This window comes from Bufo gargarizans, chromosome 6 (assembly GCF_014858855.1).
Source record: "Bufo gargarizans isolate SCDJY-AF-19 chromosome 6, ASM1485885v1, whole genome shotgun sequence".
Classification (NCBI taxonomy): Eukaryota; Metazoa; Chordata; class Amphibia; order Anura; family Bufonidae; genus Bufo; species Bufo gargarizans.
In genome coordinates this window covers 248,125,610-248,133,686 of record NC_058085.1, presented here as the reverse complement: position 1 = coordinate 248,133,686, position 8,077 = coordinate 248,125,610, and positions in this window count along the sequence as shown.

Genomic DNA, 8,077 nt, shown 5'->3' with positions numbered 1-8,077 from the left:
TTTTGGGGGGGGGGGGGGGGGGCACACTGGGGGCCAGGACAAAAGTAGGGGGGCAGCTATAACAACGATACATTTACACAAGTATGCTTAGAAATGCTGCGATACTTTACCCAATACCTAAAACCGCAATAGGGAAGAAAAACCCCAATCACTCAGATTTCAACATGTCCTAGCTGCCTGGGGATCTGTGGATGACACTTATGGAGGGGGATCTGTGGATGACACTTATGGAGGGGGATCTGTGGATGACACTTATGGAGGAGGATCTGTGGATGACAGACACCGTTTATAGCATCTCATGCTATGTGTCATCCACAGATCCACCCCATATCAGTGTCATATCGGGATCCCTCTCCCTATAAGGCCCCATTCACACATCCGAAATTTGCGTAACGGAATTGCAGACCCATTCATTTCTATAGGGCAGCACAACGTGCTGCCGGATACGGAAAGGCGGTCCCCCCCGTAACAGTGTCATGACATCCAAAGACCCCCGATCCCCCTCCCTATAACACTATAAGAGTATCATCCACAGATCCTTCCCCCCTATAACAGTGTAATGACTCATGACATCCACAGATCACCCTCCCCACCGCTCACATTTGAACATGATTTCTCTAAACGGTAAAGTAAACATTGTTATCATTCAGGCTACACTGACAGTAACTTTAAAGGGGTTCTGCACTTTTATTTAACTGAGATGATCTATACTCTGGATAGATCTTCAGCTTCTGATCGGCAGGGGTCAGACACCCGGTACCCCCGCCGATCAGCTGTTTGAGAAGGCACTGGCGCTCGAGCAGCATCGTGGCCTTCTCACTGTTTACCGCCGGCCCACTGACTGACATCACGACTAGTATCAACTAGCCTGAGCACGGCTAAGCTCTGTCACTTGAATGGCGCTTAGCCGCGTCCACGCTAGTTGATACTAGTCGTAACTCGTGACATCACTGGGCCGACGGTATACAGTGAGAAGGCCGCGGCGCTACTGGAGCGCCGGTGCCTTCTTAAGCAGCTGATCGGCGGGGGTCCCGGGTGTCTGACCCCCGCCGATCAGAAGCTGATGATCTATCCAGAGTATAGATCATCAGTTAAATTAAAGTGCAGAACCCCTTTAACTTTTAAATCAGGAAGATTCTGGGGCAGCCGCCAGCCAGCTCTCCTCTCAGACTCAGTCAGAGTCAGATCTAATCTCTCTAGTTAGAATAGAAAGAGACTTAGTCAGTCCACTCAGTCACTACTTGTAAGTTGTACCTTATTATTATTAAGTTAACCTGCTACACACCGTCACCACTAGGTCAGGCTCAGTCCAGTCTGTTCGGTATCGGTAGGTTAGGGTAGGGTAGGGCCACGCCACACACTGTCTGTTCTCTAGTCTGGGCCTGGCTGGCTTAACCACCTCCCGACCGCTGTACGCGTATATGCGTCCGGGAGGTGGTTGCTTTACTCCTCCTGGACGCATATACGCGTCTTCTCGCGAGACGCGAGATTTCCTGTGAACGCGCGCGCTCACAGGAACGGAAGGTAAGCGAGTGGATCTCCAGCCTGCCAGCGGCGATCGCTCGCTGGCAGGCTGGAGATCCGAATTTTTTAACCCTTAACAGGTATATTAGACGCTGTTTTCATAACAGCGTCTAATATACCTCCTACCTGGTCCTCTGGTGGTCCCTTTTGTTAGGATCGACCACCAGAGGACTCAGGTAGGTCAGTACAGTCCCACCAAACACCACACTACACTACACTACACCCCCCCCCCCCCGTCACTTATTAACCCCTTATAAACCCCTGATCACCCATGATCACCCCATATAAACTCCCTGATCACCCCCCTGTCATTGATCACCGCCCTGTCATTGATCACCCCCCTGTCAGGCTCCGTTCAGACGTCCGTATGATTTTTACGGATCCACGGATACATGGATCGGATCCGCAAAAAGCATACGGACGTCTGAATGGAGCCTTACAGGGGGGTGATCAATGACAGGCGGGTGATCACCCATATACACTCCCTGATCACCCCCTGTCATTGATCACCCCCCTGTCATTGATCACCCCCCTGTAAGGCTCCATTTAGACGTCCGCATGATTTTTACGGATCCGATCCATGTATCCATGGATCCGTAAAAATCATGCGGACGTCTGAATGGAGCCTTACAGGGGGGGTGATCAGTGACAGGGGGGTGATCACCCTGATCACCCCCTGTCATTGATAACCCCCCTGTAAGGCTCCATTCAGACGTCCGCATGCGTTCTGTGGATCCGATCCATGTATCCATGGATCCGTAAAAAATCATGCGGATGTCTGAATGGAGCCTTACAGGGGGGGTGATCAGTGACAGGGGGGTGATCACCCTGATTACCCTGATCACCCCCTGTCATTGATAACCCCCCTGTAAGGCTCCATTCAGACGTCCGCATGCGTTCTGTGGATCCGATCCATGGATCCGTAAAAATCATGCGGACGTCTGAATGGAGCCTTACAGGGGGGGTGATCAGTGACAGGGGGGTGATCACCCTGATTACCCTGATCACCCCCTGTCATTGATAACCCCCCTGTAAGGCTCCATTCAGACGTCCGCATGCGTTCTGTGGATCCGATCCATGTATCCATGGATCCGTAAAAAATCATGCGGATGTCTGAATGGAGCCTTACAGGGGGGGTGATCAGTGACAGGGGGGTGATCACCCTGATTACCCTGATCACCCCCTGTCATTGATAACCCCCCTGTAAGGCTCCATTCAGACGTCCGCATGCGTTCTGTGGATCCGATCCATGTATCCATGGATCCGTAAAAATCATGCGGACGTCTGAATGGAGCCTTACAGGGGGGGTGATCAGTGACAGGGGGGTGATCACCCTGATTACCCTGATCACCCCCTGTCATTGATAACCCCCCTGTAAGGCTCCATTCAGACGTCCGCATGCGTTCTGTGGATCTGATCCATGTATCCATGGATCCGTAAAAATCATGCGGACGTCTGAATGGAGCCTTACAGGGGGGGTGATCAGTGACAGGGGGGTGATCACCCTGATCACCCCCTGTCATTGATAACCCCCCTGTAAGGCTCCATTCAGACGTCCGCATGCGTTCTGTGGATCCGATCCATGTATCCATGGATCCGTAAAAAATCATGCGGATGTCTGAATGGAGCCTTACAGGGGGGGGTGATCAGTGACAGGGGGGTGATTACCCTGATCACCCCCTGTCATTGATAACCCCCCTGTAAGGCTCCATTCAGACGTCCGCATGCGTTCTGTGGATCTGATCCATGTATCCATGGATCCGTAAAAAATCATGCGGATGTCTGAATGGAGCCTTACAGGGGGGGTGATCAATGACAGGGGGGTGATCAGGGAGTCTATATGGGTGATCACCCCCCTGTCATTGATCACCCCCCTGTCATTGATCACCCCCCCCCCCCCCTGGTAAGGCTCCATTCAGACATTTTTTTTGGCACAAGTTAGCGGAAATTTTTTGTTTGTTTTTGTTTTTGTTTTTTCTTACTAAGTCTCATATTCTACTAACTTGTGTCAAAAAATAAAATCTCACATGGACGCACCATACCCCTCACGGAATCCAAATGCGTAAACATTTTTAGACATTTATATTCCAGACTTCTTCTCACGCTTTAGGGCCCCTAAAAAGCCTGGGCAGTATAAATACCCCACATGTGACCCCATTTCGGAAAGAAGACACCCCAAGGTATTCCGTGAGGGGCATATTGAGTCCATGAAAGATTGAAATTTTTGTCCTAAGTTAGCGGAAAGTGAGACTTTGTGAGAAAAAAACAAAAAAAAAAATCAATATCCGCTAACTTATGCAAAAAAAAAAAAAATTCTAGGAACTCGCCAGGCCCCTCATTGAATACCTTGGGGTGTCTTCTTTCCAAAGTGGGGTCACATGTGGGGTATTTATACTGCCCTGGCTTTTTTGGGGCCCTAAAGCGTGAGAAGAAGTCTGGGATCCAAATGTCTAAAAATGCCCTCCTAAAAGGAATGTGGGCCCCTTTGCGCATCTAGGCTGCAAAAAAGTGTCACACATGTGGTATCGCCGTACTCAGGAGAAGTTGGGGAATGTGTTTTGGGGTGTCATTTTACATATACCCATGCTGGGTGAGAGAAATATCTTGGTCAAATGCCAACTTTGTATAAAAAAATGGGAAAAGTTGTCTTTTGCCAAGATATTTCTCTCACCCAGCATGGGTATATGTAAAATGACACCCCAAAACACATTCCCCAACTTCTCCTGAGTACGGCGATACCAGATGTGTGACACTTTTTTGCATGCCAAGGTAGGCAAAGGGGCACACATTCCAAAGTGCACCTTTCGGATTTCGCAGGCCATTTTTTACACATTTTGATTGCAAGGTACTTCTTACACATTTGGGCCCCTAAATTGCCAGGGCAGTATAACTACGCCACAAGTGACCCCATTTTGGAAAGAAGACACCCCAAGGTATTCCGTGAGGGGCACGGCGAGTTCCTAGAATTTTTTATTTTTTGTCGCAAGTTAGTGGAATATGAGACTTTGTAAGGAAAAAAGAGGAAAAAAAATAAAATCATCATTTTCCGCTAACTTGTGACAAAAAATAGAAAATTCTAGGAACTCGCCATGCCCCTCACGGAATACCTTGGGGTGTCTTCTTTCCAAAATGGGGTCACTTGTGGCGTAGTTATACTGCCCTGGCAATTTAGGGGCCCAAATGTGTGAGAAGTACCTTGCAATCAAAATGTGTAAAAAATGGCCTGCAAAATCCGAAAGGTGCACTTTGGAATATGTGCCCCTTTGCCCACCTTGGCTGCAAAAAAGTGTGACACATCTGGTATCGCCGTACTCAGGAGAAGTTGGGGAATGTGTTTTGGGGTGTCATTTTACATATACCCATGCTGGATGAGAGAAATATCTTGGCAAAAGACAACTTTTCCCATTTTTTTATACAAAGTTGGCATTTGACCAAGATATTTTTCTCACCCAGCATGGGTATATGTAAAATGACACCCCAAAACACATTCCCCAACTTCTCCTGAGTACGGCGATACCAGATGTGTCACACTTTTTTGCTGCCAAGGTGGGCAAAGGGGCGCATATTCCAAAGTGCACCTTATGGATTTCACTGGTCATTTTTTACACATTTTGATTGCAAAGTTCTTCTCACACATTTGGGCCCCTAAATTGCCAGGGCAGTATAACTACCCCACAAGTGACCCCATTTTGGAAAGAAGACAACCCAAGGTATTCTGTGAGGGACATGGTGAGTTCCTAGAATTTTTTTATTTTTTGTCGCAAGTTAGTGGAATATGAGACTTTGTAAGAAAAAATAAAAAAAATAAAATCATCATCATTTTCCGCTAACTTGTGACAAAAAATAAAAAGTTCTATGAACTCACTATGCCCATCAGCGAATACCTTAGGGTGTTTACTTTCCGAAATGGGGTCATTTGTGGGGTTTTTCTACTGTTTGGGCATTGTAGAACCTCAGGAAACATGACAGGTGCTCAGAAAGTCAGAGCTGTTTCAAAAAGCGGAAATTCACATTTTTGTACCATAGTTTGTAAATGCTATAACTTTTACCCAAACCATTTTTTTATCAAAGACATGTAGAACAATAAATTTGGCGAAAAATTTATATATGGATGTCGTTTTTTTTGCAAAATTTTACAGCTGAAAGTGAAAAATGTCATTTTTTTGCAAAAAAATCGTTACATTTTGATTAATAACAAAAAAAGTAAAAATGCCAGCAGCAATGAAATACCACCAAATGAAAGCTCCATTAGTGAGAAGAAAAGGAGGTAAAATTCATTTGGGTGGTAAGTTGCATGACCGAGCGATAAACGGTGAAAGTAGTGTAGTGCCGAAGTGTAAAAAGTGCTCTGGTCATGAAGGGGGTTTCACCTAGCGGGGCTGAAGTGGTTAAAGGGCTTCTGTCACCCCACTAAAGTCATATTTTTTTTTTTGCCAACTTAAATTCCTTATAATGCGATATATTAATATATAGGGCTCTTACTCATTTTGGTTGGGTAGTTTCTTAAAAAAAACGGACTTTTATAATATGTAAATGAGCTCTCTACCAGCAGGTAGGGCGGCTACTTGCTCATAGCAGCCGCATCCTCCTTTCATAAAGACGCCCCCTCCTCATGTTGATTGACAGGGCCAGCGAACGCGCTCGTCCTCTGGCTGGCCCTGTCTGCATTCAAAATCTGGCGCCTGCGCTGTACCAGTCTTCAGTCGGCGCACTGAGAGGAGGACGCTCGCTCGGCCGCTCCTTCCTCAGTGCGCCTGCGCCGGGTGTAGATGTAACGCCATCGGCGCATGGAGGATGGAGCGGCCGAGCGAGCATCCTCCTCTAAGTGCGCCTGCGCCGACTAAAGACCGGTACAGCGCAGGCGCCAGATTTTGAACGCAGACAGGGCCAGCCAGCCAGAGGACGAGCGCGTTCGCTGGCCCTGTCAATCAACATGAGGAGGGGGCGTCTTTATGAAAGGAGCATGCGGCTGCTACCAGCAAGTAGCCGCCCTATTTGCTGGTAGAGAGCTAATTTACATATTATAAAAGTCAGTTTTTTGAAGAAACTACCCAACCAAAATGAGTAAGAGCACCATATATTAATATATCGCATTATAAGGAATTTAAGCTGCCCAAAAAAAAAATGACTTTAAGCAGCTGCTGCCAGTAGATTAATGAATCAGAATCAGCTCGTCTCACTGCCACTGAGTCTGACTCAACAGGTCAGGTCCTGGAGCCGGGGGCGGAGCTGGGGGTGGAGCCAGGAACGCGGCGCGGTGGCGGTGGGTGGAGACTAGAGAGTGAGACCGCAACTGCACCGAATCCAAGACAGATCATCAGATGTGAAGATGATGTCCGGTAGGGCTGCCAAGTGCCTACACAGTGCACAGCAGCGCAGCATAGACCAACTATTACCAAAATGAATGGGGGACATTTTAGTTGGGGGGGCACATGGGGGGGCACAGCTTGATGTAGGGGAGGCCGTGGCCCCCTCTGGCCCCCCCCCCCCCCCCCGGTGACGCCACTGCTTCTTGAGAGCCCTTGGCAACAGTTTTATAGAGGCAAAGGCATAAAGAAGACCCTCCTTCCTACATTGGGCAAAGCAGTCCATCCCTTATTGGAAATCCTTAGGAGAGACAGACAGAAAAACCAGTCCACCTGGACAAAGTGACAGGGCAAATAGATCTATAGGAAATGTACCCAAAAGAATGGCTATCAGCTTGAATACACCCTGAACCCACTCACCCTGATCCAGAAGATAATGAACGGCTCCCCCCACGTTTGGTTGCTGTGGCATCCTCGGGCCTTCTGAATGCTCCAAGGGCTGTCACAGCTATATTCAAATGGGCTCCAGAAGAAATTAATGAATCTCCCATAGACTGCAATGATAATTTATTATAGTCTATGGGAGAAGCGATCTGACAAATGCGGCTGTAGGGAAGACTTGATGGCATGGAAGCCAGCGCGATGCCTTCCTTAGGCATTTGCGCTGCCTTCCTGTGACGAGCCTGTGAGATCCAGCCCCCTGGATCTCACAGGCCGGAAGCTGTATGAGTAATACACACTGTATCACTCATACAGCTAATGCATTCCAATACAGAAGTATTGGAGTGCATTGTAAAGGGGATTAGACCCCCAAAGTGGGACAAAAAATAAAGTGAAAAAATAAAGTTTCCCCCCTAAAAAATTAAAAGTTTCAAGTAAAAATAAACAAAAATGTCATTTTCCCCAAATAAAGTAAAAAAAAATGGTAAAAATTAGGGGGGGAAACAAAGACATATTAGGTATCGCCGCGTCCGTATCGACCGGCTCTATAAACATATCACATGACCTAACCCCTCAGATGAACACCGTAAAAAATAAAAACTGTGCTAAATAAACCATTTTGTGTCACCTTACATCACAAAAAGTACAACAGCAAGCGATCAAAAAGGCGTTTGCCCACCAAAATAGTACCAATCTAACCGTCACCTCATCCCGCAAAAAAATTAGCCCCTACCTGAGACAATCGGCCAAAAAATAAATAAAAATATGGCTCAGAATATGGAGACACTAAACCATAATTTTTTTTG